The 21,121-nt window shown below is 37.6% G+C and overlaps 1 protein-coding gene across 9 annotated transcripts in view; it reads left to right on the plus strand.

The window, feature by feature from the left end:
* The window catches only part of MAST2 (microtubule associated serine/threonine kinase 2), a 199,586-nt gene that overhangs the window by 105,779 nt on the left and 72,686 nt on the right, over window positions 1-21,121 (plus strand). The window contains exon 1 of one of the 9 annotated variants that reach the window (XM_075508692.1): window positions 19,315-19,333. The exons of the other annotated variants lie outside the window; for them this stretch is intronic. The gene's annotated coding sequence lies outside the window, so the exon portion shown is untranslated. Of the gene's footprint in view, window positions 1-19,314; window positions 19,334-21,121 lie in introns of those variants that run through there. 9 annotated transcript variants of the gene reach the window in all.

The raw sequence follows: 21,121 nt of genomic DNA on the forward strand, positions 1-21,121 counted from the left end.
TACGAATATTAGCATACTAATAAGTGATATTTTTGTAAATAGAAATACAAAGAAAGAATCTTTCTTATTAAATATTCATAGGATTTTGACCACAATTAACTTTGTGTTTTAGCAGTGCTTGCTTCTTATCACTATTTGGTAGTGTTTTCATTTAGGAAATACTAATCGTGATGATACAGCGGGAGTTAACATCCTCTGTATCTAAGTGAGTACAATTTTGTAAGGGTTGTTTTAGGACTATGAAATCAGAGCAGTTGCTTACGCTTAAGCTGTGCAGTGATATTGTAGTGAATTAGATAGCATTTCAGGCTATTCACTATGATGGCAACCCCTGTTAATTCAGTAACTGTGCCAGGTTAAAGGTACATGAGAAGTTGGCAGCTTTTATTCAGGTATATGAGTGTACAATGCCTGATAGCTAATTCTGCCTCAGTTCAGTAAATGTTTCTGATCCTTTGAATCATTAACTAGTGCAGTCACTAGGATGTTCCCTGCATGGCAGATGCACAGCAGACGGAAGTTTGGTTGTTCTTCATCGCCAGAAAACTTGGACATCAGTTCTTAGTTTAAACTCAGATAAATGTGGCTTTGGGAGCCCTTTTATACAGGGGTAGCAATTGAAATCTGCTTGAACCACTGCAGTAGAAGAGTATGGCTCTTTAGTTCTGTATTGGCTTGGTGATTTCTGGAGCTAGGGTGGTTTCTGCCAAAAAAAGAAGACATCTAAGTTTGTATAACCTAGCAAATAACAATAGAAAAATGAACCTTAAAGAGATATTCAACTTAATGTTTTCTGTCAGACCGTTACTTGCATGTCTGGAGATTGCAGTCTGCTGAAAGACAGTCTGTTCTTCATTTGCGTAGGTCACTGTTCAAATAATAATGATGCCCCAAATAGCTCAACACACATCTTCCATGTAACTTTTTTTTAAAGGAACCCTGCTTTTTTTAGGAGCATATAGGAAGAACTGTTTTTCTTTCTTTGTATTGAAAGACCAAAGTTTTCTGCTGGAGCTTTTACATGTTAGACAGTTTTAACTATATTGTTAGTGATATAGAGCAGATATCTCTTCAGTTCATCTGCGTTAACTTACGCTTACTTAGTAGTAGAATAATTTTCTGTGCTTGTTGGGCCTGCCGTTTAAAGTTTAAAATAAAATTGATATTCTCTTTATAGAGAAGGAATGTATTTTCTGTTTCGTGACTCCTCCAAACAATTTAGCTTTGCTAGTAAAATGGTTTTAATTTCTGGATATTTCTAGTGAATGATTTGTGGTTTTAAGGCTATTCAAAAAAGTTATGTGGCATTCAAAAAAGTTGAGTCTGAAAGTATCAGGTATTTATGTTAGACAATACAATGTAACTATTCAAGTAATTGTGTAGTTAGGAAGAGGTAGGTTTTTTTTCCAATTAGTATTTCAGCTGGTTTCCATTATAAGTTTTCCTTTACCATAATGTGACACAGGAAAATTATCTTCATTTGACAACTACTGGACTACTACAAGTTTCATCCTGGTTGAAATATTTAAAAAATATAGTCAAGAATATTTTGTGGGAATTTTTCTTGATATATAGTTAACTTAAAATGTAGTCAGTCACAAGAGTTTTGACCTTTGGGATATTCTTTTTCAAAATGACATCAATGACCTCACTTCAAACTTTATAAGGAGTTCAGCTTACTTTTAAAATGACAAGTTTTATTTAAAAGAAGATGGTCTTATACCAAGTGAATTTATTTAATGATAAATGTAGCTGCTATGAAAGAAGTCCAGGAACTAATGGGTTTCATGTGGACTGCTTGCCTAATTGCATTCTCATTTAATGTCAGGCTTAATTAATGTCCTACTTTGGTAATGGTGAAGACGAGAAATTGGGGAAGCCCTTGACATTGGCTATTTATAACTGTCCAGTGGATGCAGTGTCATTAGGAGGGCCCTGGAAACTACACATTTGGTCAGCAGAGAAATACTCCATCATCACAGGAGCTGCTGAAAAGTTCTGCAGGTGGTCTTTTCTGAGGACAAGCTGGGCATGAAATGGAGAAGCAGCATTAGGGAGATTGATGGAGACTGAATATCCTGAAAGGTGAGTGGAAGAATTTTGTAAGGGAAGAGGTTTCTTCAGGCTTGGAATAGCTCATGATTGGGAATTCACAAAGACATATTAATGTTTTTATGAATTAAATGAAATAGAAAATTCATCTTGTAACCTATTTGTGCGAGTGCGCTATTTTTCTTGACATGCTTTCTGATATGCAGAAGGCTGTATTTTGGAACTAGTGAGAAGTTTTTACTCCTAATTTTGCAAAATGTTTTGCTTATCATGCAGAGACAGTAATATAGTTCCTTAGAAGGATTTCATTTGTCATTGTAGATGTGTGAAAATCCTTATGCTTCATACGTTTGTTACAACTAAAGCTAATTCTGCAAATGTTGACATTGTTGTATTTTAAGAAGTGACATATTTTTATAAGATGTTTGACGCTTTCATTGTGTTCTTCTGTTTTTCTGGCAAAAACACTGCATCTCCAAGCATGGTGTCCTCACATTTTTTTGGTACTCTGAACTTCTCAGTAGCTAATGTTTGGGGACAGTCCCAAAATAAACGCTTTGCAGATGCTGATTTGCAAGATTAGATTTTGCTATAGGCATGTGGAACATGCATTTTGAAAAGCAGGAATATGAAGTGTTAAAGAAATTTCTGCTGGTTGTGAACCAGTGTCATATAATTCCCAAAATGCTTTTTGCAGTTGTTGGGTAGGTGTTCTGCAGAACCACGTTAAATAGCAAGATGGGTGGACGGATGGGTTTCAGATGATAGCAAACATCCCGTTCCCCCTGTCCTGCTTGAGGTGCCCTGTATTCCCCAAGAGCAGTGGAGGATGGACAGGGTTTCACTGGGTTAATGCTGCTGTAGAGCAGTCAGTCACTGATGCCCATAGTGTTCTCCCAAAATGGTTTCTCCTTTTTGTGTCCTTCCTGTAAGAGATGTGAAAGTGCTGGTGCTGAGTACAGTGATATTATGAGTGATACGTCTTCAACTGCTGAGTTTTCAATCACTTTTGAAAAAAGCACAATGAATATAAATTTAGGGGTTTTAGCTGGTTGCGGTTTTACTTGCTAACTATAAGCAGTCTGGAACTTATTTTTGTTGTAATGGGTTTATTTTGTTACTTAACTGAGCACTTTTCCCCCCCCTGTTATTGCTCAGGAATTTCAATCCATGTTTTAGCTGACAGAGTAAATCTGGGTGTTTTTATATGTTTTCAAAACCAGGGTTTATTGGAATTGGAAGGTCACATAATATCCTGAATATAATGCTAAAATGCTGTTCTTCAGTTTCTACACTTGATTGGTATATGTTATTATGTGGATACAAAAACGAATGTGTTTATTCTTTCTCATCAGTAGTAGATAGTGGCAGAGTTCTGTCTTGTGGTACTCTAACTTTGTGAAATCAAACCAGAATGTGATATAGATTCGATACAAATGTTTAAAAGCACTAGAAGGGATAGTTGTGTTGAACAGAGATTTAGTTCCTGCAGCATGCAAAATTACATTTCCCTGTTTTGAAGCTCAGATGGAAGGGCGTAGTTTGCTGCATCAGATACTGTGATTCCTGATAAATGTATATATTAAAAACATGCCATTATTTAATGGAAAGTTGTGAAGACCATCTGATTATTTCATGTGATTCTGTGGAAATCTAAAGGGAGCCTACTGGGATTTCTTTCTCCCAGACATTTATGTGTAATTTTTAAGGGCTGTATTGTGCGTGGAAGGCAGTGCCAGCTGTTGATTGTCATCTTTCTCATGTCTGATAAAAAGCCACTCAAGAAGGCTGAAATATGAGAACATCATTAGCTTTCCTACTGGCAGAAGTGCTTAAAAAAGCTACAATAGAAAGAAAATAGATTGCATATTGAAATAAAAAAAAAAAAAAGGCAGCTACAATGAGGTTTTGTTTAGACCCTGGAAAAAGCAAAAACATGGCAAGGAGATTCTAGAGGCATAAAGGGGGAAAAGTGAACTTGTGGCTGATGTGCAGGGCTGTGTGGGAAACCTCTGATGTGCATCACACGAGTCCCGCTTGCGTTTTGTTGTCAGAATTCAGCCGGTTGAGTTGTTTTGTGGGCACCAGCTGCTACGTAGGAGTTCGTGTTTACTGTGACTGATGTGTATGTGGTGCAGCTGGCTTCAGGGGGAGAATGAATTTCTGTTTTTAAACTGATCTTAGGTGGCATTGTAAGCTTATCTTTTTTTAATTTAAAAATCTACTTGGGTTACTTAAGATAAAAGGTGAGATTTGTTTAAAGATGGAAGATTAATTAAAAAAATAAGCAAAATGCCCCTGATGTGCCTCATGTAGTTAGGAAGCAGAAGGGCCACCATTTCAAAATAAAAACACAAACTAGGCAGTAAGTGGTGCTCTCTGCAGACACAGCTTAAAAACCGTGTGCTATTCATGGTTGCAAACAGAGCCCAGTTATGGTTTTGCTTGAAAATTTTTTGATTGTATTGGATGAGCACAGAGAGGTGTACATAAAGCATGTATGCTGTGTATGCAACAAACTCCAGTTTTAAAGTGTATATGTGAGGAAAGGAATAAATATGTCATTTTGCACTGCCTCCTAAGGTGGAGGGAGGGAGGCAGGGATGGAGTCGCAAGAAAACGGAGGCAGTGGAAACAGCAGCAATATGTACGCTTGCCTGCCTGTCTCACATTAATGGAACAGCTTGCAAGGTCTACAGGGAATTTGCATTGGCTCTGTCACTGGTATTATTTAGTTCCTTATTTATTGCTAGTGGCTTGATTGTGCTGTATTTTCCCAGCAATGAAAGCTTTTAAAGATCATGTCTGACTCCTTTTGGACAGTGCTGTCCAATTTCTCTCTGCCTGCTACCAGCATGTTGAGACGATCCAAAAGGTAATCTAAGGATTTTGCAAGTAATTCTTACGATGTTTTTCTAAGCTACTTGTTTTAATACTGTTTAGGCTTGCTTTCTTCTTTTTTTTAACAGATTATTTCATATTCCTAGTACATTAGGTATGATTTCTTAATTTCTCAATGATTTCTAATTGTATTCATTGTAAAACGTGCAGATCCACTGATCATTCTTTTTTAAGGTATTTATTTAAATGCATTGTTCCTTACTTCTCATAGTATGTGAATGTGATAAGGGGTTTGTTTCTACGAAATGATGGATAGATGCTTTACTGAGAACAAGCTGCTTTAGTATTCAAAGCAGCAAAACAGCATTATGACGATATAGGCAGCACTAGGCAGGGCTTGCAAATATTTTGACTTATAGCGTATAGTTTTCTTAGAGATATGCATCACCTTAAATTTTAAGTCATTCTTAATACCTTTAGCTTTTTTTTCCTAGGAGATGTAAATATGATAGCATAGTAGTTAATAGGATCAGTGTTCATAGTCACACTGCTCTCTGGATTTTGATAAAATCACATTGAAGTGAGTGAACTAATGAAGAGCATCAGATCTGATGCAGTACAGTGGTGTCCCTTCAAGACTGGAAATATCAACATAATTATTGCTCATCAGGTGCTCTGTGGAGCTTAACGTATGTAGCCTGAAAACTTACTGGAGGAATAGACTTGGTAAGTATGGTATGTAGTTAATCCCGACTAAAGCAGTATATTCAGATTTATGAGTAAACAGTTGCAGCTAGTATCAGAATTCCTCATCAGCTGATTTGCTGATACAGTTAAAAATCTATGTAAGACTCAGAATATAAGCTTTGACTTTATTTTTAGGGTGAATTTGTTCGTCAGCTATCAGAAATGAAATTTTTCTCTTTTAGAGGATTGTAGCTTCTAAACAGAAATATATTGGCGGGAGCACTTTATTTCCTGCTATCATTCCACTTTTGTGGTTTAAATTTTATCAAATTTAGTGATTTTTAGAAATTTTACTGGCAATGAAGAAAGATTTTGTAAATAAATTTATATCTTAGTTGCAAAGAATTGTATTAGAGATGTTATTCTTTTCAAATACAAGTTTTGTTGTCTTTAGCCTGGTTTTTAAAGGAAAAGAGCTGCTTGAGATTCAGGTTGTGTGTTGATCTCTCTGCTCCCAGCAGTAACTTTCAAACTCATTGAGTGGTTGCAGCACTGGTTTGATGGAGGAACAGAAGCGGTAGAGACAAAGCTCAGTATTTCCTTACGGGTTTCTTGAACTTGGCTGGGGAGAGGAAAGGGAGGCAAATTATTGTCCTGTGCCTCTGTTTCCAAAGGATAAGGTAGGTAGGACTTAGCTCTCAGATGCTTCTTGGCCGCCAACCGGTGAGCATGGAAACAGCATGGTGTGATAAGACTTGGCTCACTGTGAGAGCAAGGTGAGATGGGCAGAGCCAGGAGGAGCAGAGTTGGGTTAGCGCAGGTGAGGGAGAGGGGGCTTTGGTGAAGGAGGACATTGTTCTTTAAGAAAATAACCTGTGTTAGACCTGCAGCTTATGGAGCAACTTGTTTATTCGTCCTGCTTGCAGAACTTAATTTTTCTAAAGCTCACTCCATTCTAGATGGCGTTCTGTGTGCATAAAGGTAGTATTTTCTGAAAATTCAACAATCATGGACTTCCATACAGATCGGACACCTGCGTGTTTCTCATAACAAAACTAAAGTATCTTTGTTCTTCAGTACCTTGTTAGTGTGCCATCTTGAATTTAAAATTAGACATCAAGGACAGAAACAATTTGAGAGATACTAACAAGGTTTCAGGTGCAATATTTTGTCAGAAAACTCCTACTCAAAATCTACAATTCCATTTATTTGTCAGTAGCTGAAGTACAAAAAAAAAGAAATTGATCTGTAAATCTGCTGCACATCTTAATGGAAAAGAGATTACTTTTTATTGATTTAATCACATAAATGAGTATTAGATATTTCAAAATGATCAAACAGCTCTATGAGGATTCATACCAGAGAGGAGCTGCACAAAGTCATGTGGTGGGAATCCTATTTCACACAGCACAGAAACCACAGCCTTCAGTCAGCCTTAGAAATTAAATATTTGAGCATGTGTGACAGTTTGCTGGGAATATCACCTTCTGCCATGCTCTGCTGGCAGCCTGCCAGCTCTTTGCCTACCATCTTGGGGGAAATGGGTAGGCAGGTTGGGCTGGTTTTACATGTATTGTGATAAATCGGCTAGTTCGTATGACACACTGTTATGTTGTGATTCTTGCCGGGGCATTGGTCCTGAAAACATGTGTACACGTATGTAGTAACTTTGCTCCCAAGAGTATCTGGGCTATGAGGGTGGTCACTATACATCTAGTGCCAGGATCTGGGCGTTTCTGTGTGTTAGTGTTCTCCAGATTGTGGCATCTAGGCACTTGGAATGAAGTACCGTATTATTAAATGAATAAATATTTTTCCACTTTAATTGGCCCCCTTTCAAAGTGTATTGTTCACTTCTTAGTAAACTTCTTACTTTTAAAAATTATGATTGCAATTTACATTTCTTCTGTAGCATTGCAATCTTGGGCATTTTTAGCAGCAGGGAGTTTTTTGCTGTGTCAAATATTTGATACAATTTTCCTCTGATCTGTTTGCAAAACTTACGTACAGTCCTACTGCATTTGTGATAGCTTGTGTGCTCTTAATTCTGGGCTTCTCCACCTTTGATTTCTCTTAGTTTTTAATTTGGTTTTGCATCGCAAGAGTGGGTTACTAGTGCTATTCTGACTACATGGCACACTTCTCTATAATGATGGCTTCTGATACGTACTAAAAATCCTAAAGGGTTTCACTCCCATATGGCTTTTCCTACATTAGGAGGCAAATGGGAAGGACTCCTTTTTCTCCTTGGTACATTATGTTGAAATGAGCTCTCTCGTGCAGCTGGTGGGATTCTTGCTGCAGCTAATGGTACTGTAAAAGTGAACCATCTGCTCCCCTGGTCAAAGTGGCTGGATTGTTTCTTCTTGAGCATTTTCCCGGAAGGATAGAGAAAGTCAAGAGCAAACTGTAAATACATAAGTTTGTCATGGGAGGGGTGACATAAACATAAATCAGATTTACCTGTCAAACTGGTTCTGCATAAATATTTATGATTTTAAACTATAGAAGAAATATGAGAATTCCTTGGTTCAAAGGGCATGTGGGGTTGGTATTCTAGTATCAGCTGTACTGAGGCATTACCTATTGAAATTGGATTATGGAAAGATAAAGCATCATTCTGGCATATTCAAATGTCTCTTTTTAAATCCTTTTGTTTCTTTGCGCTTTGGGCATATCTTGAATATACTCTTGCAATTTGATATTATTAACAGCAGTGTGGAATTGTGCAAGTGGGTGTGTGTTGGTCTTGAAAAAGTGACTTAGAATGATGATTTCTAATGTTTCCTCATTTTTTCAGCAGTTTAATCCTGTCTGGGTGGAACAGGCTGTGACTATGGATTTTAATAATTTCACTTTTGTTTAGTGACTTTCTTTTTGCAAAGTTAAGATGGGAGATTTTTTGTATTGAAGTGACTTGAAAGATAAACCTTGGAGGATGACAAAGGTGGAATTCTGTTAGGAAGGACATGCTGATTTTGTGTCCACAGTTGTCATTGATGCTCTAATTCTCTTTCCTCTCTTTTCCTTTCAGTGAAAGGGTGTCAGTGCTGCGGTAATTTGTTACAAATCACAGGAGGGAATTAACTACCCTTAAAGTGTGAAACAATCTTTTACGTTGCAAGACACCTCTAAAATCAGTGATTCTATGGAAATAATTGTATTTCATTATAAACAGTTCCTTGGTAACTAAGAAAAATGCTCGTCATTATTGAAATATTCACAAACAATAAGAGAAACCACCTTTCACTGGGATGTAAACGAGTGAGTGGGAAATAATCAGGCGGCCAAGAGTATGTAAATGGTGTTTTCTGATGCATTGGTGTATTCATGCTAACTTTTAAGCTACCATAACAGGACTGTGTTAGGCAGTGAGTCCATACGTATCCCTTCAAATGTATTCAGTGTCTTTTTTTATGCTGATTCATCTAGATTGACATTAAAAGCTGTGTGTTTCAGAAGGATGCCACCTCCTCCATATATACATTGTCACTCTGAAGAAAAACAATTAGTTTGACGCTAGCAGAATACTTACTTTTTTGTGGTAACATAAAGCTAATCTTAAAAATGTGAGTCTATACTATAATTAACTTTAAAGTAACAGCTGTCATGCCACACATTTCCTTGCTCAAATCAATAAAGTAAGAAATGTTTCCCTTATGTTGGGAAGGATGTGAAAGACCTGGAAATCTGATGCTTTTGATAATATTTAGCTCCAATATTTTACCTAGCTAAGCATATTAAATGGCCTCCTGACACTCCTAATTGGAGAGGAAATTTCATTCAAATTACTTTTGCTATAGTATTTCAATATGGCCTTAGGACAAAAACACTGTTTGGGGGGAGAAAAAAATTCTACCTTACCTTCTGAAAAGCTCTTTATGAGAATAGTCTTTTGGATTGCATGAAAACGTAATGGGTATTTTGCTCACTAATGGATGAGTTTTGGGGAGCTTCTAGTACACTTGCCATTACGGGATATTTGTGCTACTTAAGTACAATGAAAGGGACCAGTGTGCCATGAATGGAAGGAAGGTCCTCCTAATATCCAAAATAAGTGTAATGATTTAGAGAATACACCTGGATTGTTTGTAATTTCTAGTTTATTTGGGATTCTGTCTGTGTAAATCAGGTTTTAAATTAATGTTCAATACTGTTGGCTGTTTCCCTGCTAGACTAAAACCCAAAATGTCCTACAGGGTTAACACTGAAGTTTTAAGCCTTGAAAGCTCTTTTTTCAGATGGAAACTCTCTTGTATGAACACTTGGCTACAGCCCAGGACAAACCAGTTTTTCAAGTCAGAACTTTTGTGGAGAGGAAACCAAGCAACACAAATCGTGGACAATTTCATGAATTATTTGGATCCTTCTCATGAAGGAGGCTGCTGAATAGAAAATAATTTTACACTGATGTTTTAAGTGAAAAAAAAAAAATTATTGGGGAAGGAGACTGGTTTCAGAGAGGTAGGAGGAGAAGGGAGATTCTGAACTTCACAGAGGGCACTGAGATCAGTGCTACTATGGAAAAACGAGACAGAAGTAGTACATACTGGTGTGCATTTAGCCTGGAAATGTGCAGTTCTTGTGTTTAATTGAAGTCGACACATTTGGGTTTTGGAATCCTTACAAAGTCTGTGCATCTGCTTATTTCAACTGTTGTTTGTCTCTGACAAGTGAATTTTAAATCCGGAGTGCCCATCAGCTTAAAGCTCTGGGATGGACTTGTAGATGTATCTGGTTCTGAGGAACCTTTACCCATGCTGTGACGTTACTCTTTGCAGGTCCTTGTTCTTCTTTGAAGAGGTGCTGGGTTGTGGTGAGGAACGAACTAAGAGAGATGTTCTCCGGTGTACTTGGGATTCCCATTATTTTAATGGCAGCTGAATGCTGATGTTAACAAGGAACTGTACACCTTAGGGAAAAATATTTTTTATAAAAAGCAGACCTTATTTAAGGAACTGAGAGAAACAGCGTATGACATGTCATCTTCTGTCACCATACACCTACCTGGACGCAAATGACTTAGTATTTGACCAGCTGAACACTTAGTATTGACCACCATCTCAATTACCATATTGAGAAAGTATACATTTTTTCAAAGCATTAAGGAAAACACCTTTGAAGTGATTTGATTCTACATTTGTAGCTAATTGTCAGGTATTCCCTGAATAGTTCTTCCCAGTCCATAGCCCTATTTTTTTTTTGCTATTATCTTGAGGACTGCAGAGTAGTACCTAAGTGCTCTTTAGAGCAGATTTGTAGATAAAATAATAAGCACTGCAGTAGTGAAAACTCATAGTTCATGCCAAGCCTCTTAAAAGTTTAGTTTTAAACACTGTTCCAGCATGCTTGCTTTTGGTACTACATTAGCTGAAGGTAGAAGGGTCCAGAGAATTGGAATTCAGAAGGGGAATGCTTATGAGTCCTGCGTACGGGAATCCTTATGCTAGGTGTGAAATCCAAGCCATCTGATACCAGTCTCTGGCTAACATTTTAGGCAATGCTGTGCTGTAAACTGGACATGTTTTGAGATTGTAAGCTTAATAAATTGTGATCTTTTCCACAAAATACCTCAAGTTTGAGGAGTCAGCATTCCACTGTGATATTTTATATGAAGACAACGGTTAGTCATGTATCGAAAATCTAAGCAAATGTCATGCTTATATAGTGATATGATGCTTGCATTAGTCTCCCCATATCTGTTGCCACCTGCTGTGTTTACATAGAACTAAGCATATCACTTAAACTACTTCAGAATTAATAGAAGATGTAAATGTCACTTCGTGTGTTTTATTTGATGCTGAGGGAGTTACTTTTGGTATCGTAAGACACTGCCAGTGAGCATGTACTAGAGGAGAGCCACTAGGACCCACAGCGACGTGAGCCTCTGTAGATTAAAATGTTCTGCAAGCACATATGAGAACAGCCTTTCCCTGAATATTTGATCTCTAAGGAAACTAGCTTGAATCCTGTGGTGGCATTTGAGATTACTTATTACCAGTATATTGTATGTTTTCCTGTCCTTTAATTTTGTTCCAGTCTTGATTGCATGGTAAATTAGTATGTTACAATTAGCAGACTTAATTTAAATTAAGCATGATTGCTATGGAATTTGAAGACCTGGCTTTCTGTAAGTGTTTGCATTTGTCTTCCTATGTGTCTTCATTTTTGTACTTTCTGCAATTTTCTTGGGTTTCCTTTCATTTCATGCTGGCCATGCTGGTTTCAGACTTCATGGTGGAGCAGAACTGGTATGGTGAGAAAGCTGGAATATGACAATATCTGGCTCCCAGAAATGTATTTTACAACAGTCTGTTATTTGTACAGAAATAGGCTAATTTTATTTAACAGTCCTATCTTTCCCTACTTTGTCTTAGAGAAAATTTGGGCCATGTTTGCCTGTGCTTGTGCGTTTGTGGTAAAGTTTGTTACACATAATTTGTAAAAATAATACTTACCTGTTTCTAGTTCCCCTAATTATGAATAAGTACATAAAGCATTCAAAAAGCTTTTAGTAGTTTCTTTGTTTGTGTTCTGATCCAATTTTAGAAGAGGTACGTTTATTAGATATCTGCTTTTTTAATAGTTGTGTAAATTACAGCTCTGTGATTTTACTAGGATTTATTTTTTTCCTATTTTCTTCTGTGATTCCTTTTTGTCATCGCTGCTACCATCCATTTATTTTTGATACATTCATGTACTTGTACTTACTGCTCTCCACCATCTTACTGTAAGCAGAATTGATTTTGATTTTAATCTTCAGCCTTCTTAAGTAGAACAGCTTTTAAAACAAGGATACTTTCTTAGGCAATGGCAGAACTGCAGCAAGCTTTAACTCCCAGCTTGTGGCTTCTAATGTTTGTGTTTTTCTTCTGCTTAGTTTTGTGAATGATTGTTTCAGCTTCAAGCTCCTAAAATTTCAAAACTCTTTGTGTATCTATTTGTAGATGCGTTTGTATAGTTATTAAACTGGAACGATCATCCTTGTATGAAAAATTGATAGCAATTGGATAATGAACATTTGGCTCAGATAGCAAGTAAGCTTTACACAAAAGAATGAGGTTTAACATGTAATCAGGCTTGATTGTTCCAGAAACTTACCCTTGCTGGAGATGTGGGGGTTGCTTTTTGTGCCAGGCTGGGATCCGCACCCCATGCCTCCCCCTCTTGTTCTGCCTTTTTGTGGTTTCATTGCTCCATTAACTTCAAATGCCTTCTACAGGCGTATTTTCGTATTATTTTAAAGTAGGCTGCTTATTTGATATGATATACACTGCAATATAGTTAGCTACTATATTTTTGTAAGTCTTTTTAAATGTCTTTTAAGTTCGTTGGTTTTATCTGAGACAGTGGTTTATTGACAGTCCTGCCTCCCTGAACAAGTAAGGAGCAAATAACTGGATACTTGATTAGCAAGCGTAGTATATCTCTTTACATAAATTTATACTGGTTTTACTTGCTACACTGAGCATTTTTGATGTCTACAGAACTCTAGCTCCTGTCTGGCAACTTCTTTAACATTTAGAGGCAACTCTTATCTAGGTATCCTTTGTCCCTCTCAGTCATTCAATGAGTGTATTGATTAGAAGGGTCCCAAGCAGCATTTTTTTTTTTTCGCAAAGCTGAAAGAAACAAACTGAGCAATATGTATTCTCTCTCGATGTCTGTTTTGGATTAAAGCAGCGTGCCGGCACGCACGTCTTCCCTTTATCTTGCTTTGGTGGGGAACAGCTCTGCTCAGCCCCTCTTGAGTCCAGACTGGCAAAGCATGGCATGTCCCTTTCTAAGACAGCTTAGTCCTGAACAAATGTCAAAAGTTTTGTAGCTTACTTGCTGAGATTACAGTTTTGTTAAGCATGTTTATTTTCCTAATATTTCCATTAGACTATTATCAGCCTACCTTAGCAACCTCAGGCGTTGCTTGTATTTTATAGAGATATTTTTGAGGATTTGTCTCCCATCTTTGTGTGTGCAAATGTAATGAGCGGCAAATTGTTTTCACTGCTTCTGTTTGAAGGACTTTGGGGGCTGAATATTTGTGCATGTGCATACATATGTATGTTTTCATACTTTCACAGGAAACTTTTTCCTCTCTTGAAAAAAAGAACCTTTCTTCAGTAGACTGTCTTTAGAAGCAACCTATACTTATTAAGAATGTTGCTGAGATGCTTGCTGAATCTTTGGGGTTTTGTTTTGTTTTGTAAGAAGCTGCTAAGAGTTGGAAAACATTATTGCTTTAGGAAGAGGAGGGTCTTTTATAATGAAAATACAAAGTCAACGCTTACCTTTTAGTTTAGAAGCAAAAATATAAATATAAAGTATCATTGTAAGGTAAGCAGATTAAGACTGAGACTCTGATTTTCTGGATCTACTTCATTATCTACTATGTTTTGCTATAGGAGATGAACTTGTGAGTGGTTTACACATTCAATATTCATTTGTTTTTTTGTATTGAAGCTCTGCAAAATTCAAAATGGGGGAGCTGCAGTCCCAGTATGATAAAAGAACATGGTTCTCATAGCAGGCAATGGTTGGAGCAGTGCATGGGTCAGAAATGTAGGAGGGATGAAGGTATCGATGTACCAGTGGTGCAAAGCATGATAATGTATGTTGCAGCTTACCTTGGTGGATTTTTTTTTTTAAAGGTCAGCTATTTTGGTCACTTTGGCTTCTGAGATAAATCCAAAGTATCTAGGAAGCCTTTGTATCTAAAGCATGTAGAAGTGAAAAATTGAGAGATGATGATTTTACCCAAAGCTACCTGAAATGGTGAGGAATTTGTTGTACATGAGGACTTGGGAAGTTGATTTGTGTGTCTAACAACATACTCTCCCTGGTGTCTGCTCTTCTGGCATGTTTGTCCAGATCTGGTCCCGTGTTCTGTTCAGGCTTTTCTGTACTCTAATGGATTGGAAAGTGCTTGTAAGTTAAATATGCCGGGTGGTTCTTAGGAAAGTTCATGTTGTCCATCTTGCCCCTTAGGAGAACTGAGGATGGCGATAAGTAAGGGTTGTCTGCTAAACAGCAGTAGCACCAGGGATGGAAGCATGGGCCAGCACTCGTTAGCCTAAGAGTTTGCCTAAAAGCCAAAGTAGGATTGTAGTTCTTGCTAGTATGAAAGCATACCATAAACAGAAAATTCTGCCAAGCAGGCAAAAAACCTGAATCTCTTCGGTAGGGTTGTTATTGTTAATCTCCACAGTTGGAAAGATGAGTCTCGCCAACAGAGCAAAACCTCTCCAGGGGACCTGATGAGAGCACAGGGCCTCTCCGCCTCTTCCAAACTACAGTTTGGGAACAGTAAGCTCCAGCAGTACAGAGTCCTAGGTGCAAACCAGGGATGCTGCTGGCTGATGGACAGGGAGATTTGCTTTCCACCTATGGACTAAGCCTACTCAGCTTGGGGTCTGCTGAACCACAAATATTTCTACATTGCCTTTTTTGGAGGCAGGGCAGTATTCAGAGACAGATATATATATATATGTAAAAAAATTTATTATTTTCGTTTCCCATGCTCTGTCTGTAGTAGGATTTCCTTTGAGTCATGTCTGCTCTGGCATTTGCCCTATCTGGCAATAATTTCAGACTGGTCGGACCTGACAATTTGTGTGAACTAGAGGAATAGCTTTTTGACTCCATCGAATTGTGAAAATCTGTGTAGTTACAAAGGTATCATTGGCACATCATCTTTTATAAGCCTCTGTATAATCTATCGCAAAGTTTTTGGCTGTGAATCATCACTAGAAAATAAACCCTGGATGCTGTTTTTTTTAGGGAGAAGATTACCTTTTGATCTGAGTATTTGACACAGGAAAAGTACAGATTTTATCACCCATGTGTATCAATTTTGTTGGTCTAACCTTCAGAATATGTATTTTTAAAATTTGGCAAATAATTTAATTGCAAACATCTTAGTCCCATTTACATTCATAATGCTTCCACCCTGGTTATTACTCTACTGTATGACCGTGTGAAAATCTATGCTCTGTGCAGAGAAGGCAGCTCCATTGACACAGTCTGATTTGGAGATTATTTCCAAAATAATGTATTGTTAGAATAGCTTTTAAATTAGATATGTAATTTATCCTCACACTGAGGTTTGAAACTGCAATTAGCTGATAAAGAGCTAATTTGTAACATTTTTTGATACTTAAAGAAAGTGCTCTGAAACAAAATGAAGAGAACTGTTCACGTTGTGTGCTACATAGCAACCGAGTGACTCTTCATATTTTTTTGTGCAAGATTTATATTAAACCTCCTCACTTTTGAATCTTGGAAAACTGTTTCTTTTCATTTTCAGCTCGTATTCTTAGTTTTCTGGATGCATCTTTGGGGAGAGTGTTTAGAATGGGTTTGTTATATTACACACCTGTATATCATTGTAAGCTACATGGTTAAAAGATTTGAAACAATATAAAATCACTTTGTCATTTCATTCTTGAATTTGTTTGCTGGGATTTTTTGGAGGAAAAAAATGTGATAAATGATCTTCCATGAGAATTGCCAAGTAGAGACTTATTTAAAAAGCGGTTATGCTATGTGAAGCATTTAATAATAGAGTTGGAGGAAATGGGAAATGAAAGTATGCAGTTATGCTTAGTTTTCATTAAATCATCCTTTCACACTTTGTGATGTAACTTCATGGCAGTATAATGCATAACACAACTGAAGTAGGAGATAGTAATGCTTGAGAAGGTCAGTGTATGTTTTCTCCCATTAAATGCTGTCTATATTTATTCTGGGGCATCTCTTCCATAATCAGAGATTTTTTTTCTTCTTACTATTTTCTTTTCATGTAAGAATGAAGATAGGTTTGGAGTGTATTTGCAAGGGTGGAATATTTCAGAATAAAGTGGCTTGATTTACTTGAGAATGGCTGTACCAGTCATTGTAATTTGTTGTGACATTTCATTTTGTTTGGCTTTGCAGAGTTGTCCCTATGTTGTTAATAATGCAAACGGTCTGGACTGTACAGAGTGGTGTAAGCAGGTGTGCACCAGCCTCAAACATTAGGCAATTTAGACATAAATTTGGTGTGAACTGGCAATTTTAGCCTTTTCTTCCATAATTTCTTAGCTTGAGGTGATGCTGCTTCTTGAATTTGAGCTCTAAATGAAAAAGTAGAAGGGTTTATCTAACATGTAGCTTGTTTTGATGAAAGGAAAATGGTCTTTCCTGTAATAAGTTAATTCCTAAGTACTAAGATGTTAATTTTCCTTAAAACAAAAAAAACCAGTCTACATCCAACTTAACGCATGCGTTGTAAATCTTGCATTGCTCGACTCCTTGTTCACTTCAGTTAACGTGTGTGTTAGCATGCTGAAGTGTGTGGCATTTTTAAAAAAGACGTTCTTCATATTTTTTACCCCCTGTGCTCTCTTTGGATATCTGTACAGAAGTGCAGCCCGCACTTCACAAGTTGACTATATCTTTTATCTCTGTGCTCCTTGTCTCGCAGAATTCACATCTTTCCACAGTAATCCGCACAGTGACTCTAGTTTACTGGTACCAGCATGAGGCATGGGAACAGCCTTAACATCTTACTTTAATATAGAAGGGAAAGGCTTCAACCATATGGGCAGGGCTTTTCTCTTGTTTCATGGCAAAGTGAAGTCTTCTTCACTTTCCAGGAAGACTTTCTCATACCTGGTGGATGACTGTGCAAAATGTCTTCGTCTGAAGCAGCTCATACATTGCACATATCTGGATTAATATGAAATAGGCATTAAAAAAAAAGAAGGGAGGGGGGATGAAACTTTTCATCCTATGTGGAACAAACACTCTTGAACACAGAGTGAGTCTGCAGCAGCCTGGTACAACTGTGACCTACAGCAAGCTGGAAAACTTGGAGCAAAGTGTCCAGTTATTTTAAAAAATACTTATTTGTCCAGTTTATTTCCTCACGTGAGCTTCAAAACAGCGGGCAATGCAAATTCGAGAAGAGCCTGACTTGTTGAACAACTTGCATCTGTTTCTGTAGTTGGAGTCATCATGGTTGTAGTAACTAGTCCATGCAAGCTTCTTGTGGAAGAGGATCCTGCACTCATGCAGTTGGTTTTCGTTGTTATTTTTCTTTAAGGCGAAATTCCTTTAGGTTCCGGAGTTCAATAGGATTGACTTTCTTCAATAAGATGGGGAAACAGGAATGCCGCAACCTAGTCTCAAGGTCATGGGAGCCGGGGTTTGACCTTATAAAGCAATGGATGGCAGGGAAAGACTGTCTAGAGATGCTGTGGAGAAAGAATCCTTAGTTGCTTAGTCTGGACAAGGTAACCAGGAAAGGATCCAAATTGTTTCCCTGCTCATGGGACTTAATGCCAGGAAATATATGCTGTTTTCCTGGGTGACACTGGGAAGAGGATAGTCCCATGTCTGTTGTGATGGAGAATCTGTCTGTGATCTTTAATAAGTTGCTTGTTGGACTTGTGCTTCCATTCTTCAAGTCTTAAGTGAGCGTAACTGTATTTCCTTAAGAGAAAAGAAGTAGTATTTATTGTAGGAATGTGCAAACCACTAAACCTACATCATGAATAATAACAGGTTTTTTTTCCCAGTTATTCTAGGATGAATAACTTTTAAACTATTCTTGAACGTGGAAAAAAAAAAAAAATTGGTTGAACCAGATGCTTACTTATTCTTATCTATTTTAGAGAACTAATTATCCCTGTTGTTGGTAGTGCTAAAGCTTACAAAATTGCTTCCATCTTTGAATTACTATAATTAAGACAATAACTTCCACATCTAGTTAACATTGCCGTGCAGCTGGTGCATTCATTGACATGCAGATTTTGGATTTTGTAAATTTTCTGTCATTGTGAATAAAAATTTTAAATACTTATTTTCATTTCCAAAATGTCTGTTTCTCATAAAGAAGTCTTTGTAAAGCAAATCAACTGAAACCAAACTCCTGTAACATCAGAGTAGAATCTAGTTAAATTTGGCTAGGTGATGGTACATTTTAGGAAAATATGTAACCACAGATAGCTTTTGTAGGTGTGATCGTTCTGAATTTTGGATCCCATTCTGTAGGGATTTGGGCTCACTGAATTAAATGTCAAATCTGGAACAAGTCTGATGCTGGACTTCTGAAATTTTATTTTCAAAGGAGTTATTAGTTAATGCAAGAGTTAATCCGGCACTCTGACAACCTGATGTGGTTTACAAAACTAGAACTCTATAATTAACAATCACTAATACAAATCATATGCATTAATGATTACTAACCAAAATGTGACTTAACCTATAATTTTTCTGTACATCTTTTTACCTCAAGTCTGTGGGAAGACTTGTGCAATTGGTGCTAATCTTGTTTACTTCTACATTCAGCAGCTTCAACTATGAGAAATTTTTCAAGGCCTATAAATTTAGATAGACTTTGAGAAACTTCCTCATCATTATTCATTTCTAATAACCATCAACGCTATGAAATTACTTGATAGTGGTGTTGGTTATTTGTTTTTAAATCGTTTTTCTGTGGCCCTTGCTTTCATTACATGAATGCCTCATGGACGTTAATCAGTTTTGCTCAGTGAGTTAGAAATGTCCCCTGAGTAAACTGCTAAAATAAAGAATCAAATATTGATTTATGCTGAAACTGAAACATTGATTTCTTTTTCAGACTGAAAATGCACATGAAACCAGGTGTACTAATGGTGCTCATTTTGGAGGCTCGACATCAAATTGTCTGTTGGTGCATAGGAGAAGGTTTGTTAGGCTGTAGTTGAAGAGCACCCGGGCTGCGTGCAGCTCGCAGGTACGCTACCAAATGTTCTCATGAATAATGCTGGCCAAGGGCGCTGGCTCCGGAGCACATTTCAGTGGGTCCAAAACCAGTGTCCAGTTACCAGAGCCACGTCCGATGTCCCGCAGTGTTCAGTTTCAAGAATGCGCTGGGAACGCTTCAGTACACGTAACAAATGTTATTTTTACTGCAGGCAGAGAAGTTAACTCTAGAAACAGTAAAAGCACAATTTCCGTAGTGATGGCAAAGGCATTGTTTCAAATATTTCAATATAAACTATCTATTTTGCTGTGCATGTTCAGAATTAAATCAAGTTGCTCTCCTGCTCTCATAGATTTCTAGACTTAGTTTGGCAGCGTGGGTGTGCGACCTTGGTGGCTCAGGAGGGCAGGGGGTGGCAGCAGAGGTATTTTCATGTTGACAGCCCTCCAAAGCACTCCGCTGGCTGCAGCTCGACCCTGCAACTCTGGGCAGTACAGAAACTCTGCGCTGTTAAGATCATATTTTGCCTAAAATGGAAGATGTGGAGGGGGTTTGTTCTCTGAAATTATGAAGTGGGATCAGGGAAAAAAATGGTTAATGAGACCCATACCAAATTGTGAGAGGAAAGGAGGATCAGGGTCAGGCTCGCCTTACATTTAATGAAAATAGCTAAACTTTGGCTTATAACCAATCATGCTTGGAATCTCTCTGGACTGGTTAAGAACTTTCTTTTTTTCTAGTTAAAATACTCAGAGACATATAGGTAACCTTTTCTCTTTCTACTTTCTCCTTCTGCTCCTGTGTTCTTAGTAGATTGAACTATTTTTAGGGCAAGGAAACATATAGTATTGTTTGGAGAATTCATGAACAGTAATAAACAATAATTAATGCAATTTAAAGGATTAATAATATGACCTCCTCATTATCATTGGCCTTGTAGCTCAGTATTGAGCCTAGTACTGACTGTCGGGCTAAAGTGCATCTTCCAGGAAATATTTTTTTCTTCATTTGAACTGTTTCTGCCAACACTTAAATTGACTAATTTGAATTTCTTTGGCACAAAGCCCTGGTTAAAGCCAGCTGTACTTCTTTCATATTTAGCTGTTCTTCTTTAGGAGGTGCTCAAATACTGTTGTAGTGACTTCCTGGGGGAGGTCGCCCAACTGAAGTCTTCATGTTACCTCCTCCATTCCCCCCTTTTTTTATATTTTTTTGTGACTAGCAGGACTTCACCACTCTTGTTCTGTAGTTTCTCTGGGATTCCAAGATCTGTTAGAAGTTTTGTGTATATATCCAGAGAGCTCTCTTCAACCAGTAGAGAATATGATTGCGTTTGTATATTTTTCTCATCATATAGATTCAAGAAATTAGAAGTTCTGGGTTTAGCCTCTGTGTTTAAGCTTTGCCTTATTGCCCACACACATGGTTCGTAGAAATGGCTAAATGGGCCTAAGTGATGTTCCCCCTTCCCACTTAGAGATCCAGGGAAACTGAAAGTTATCCAGTTTTAGGGGTGTAAAGAGAATAATTTTTTTATTTCTAACTTGGGGCTATGCTTTCACTCCAAGCTATTACCTCCTCTGGGTACATTTGTGTAAACCTGACCTAGTTTAACGGGTCTCAGCTGTGCTTGCTCTCCAGCCACTTAACCCTTTCTCTTTTGGGTCTTTATCTTTGCAAATATAGCAGAGAAAATGGGTTTGTAAAACTCGGTTCAATTTGGCAAATGCAGGCAAGCAGTTAAAAAGCTCTGAGTTTGGGACAGTTCATGTTCCCTGTTATGCTGTGATTTAAATATACCAAGTTTCCATAGCCAGC

This window comes from Mycteria americana, chromosome 7 (genome assembly GCF_035582795.1).
Source record: "Mycteria americana isolate JAX WOST 10 ecotype Jacksonville Zoo and Gardens chromosome 7, USCA_MyAme_1.0, whole genome shotgun sequence".
In the NCBI taxonomy this organism is placed as follows: domain Eukaryota; kingdom Metazoa; phylum Chordata; class Aves; order Ciconiiformes; family Ciconiidae; genus Mycteria; species Mycteria americana.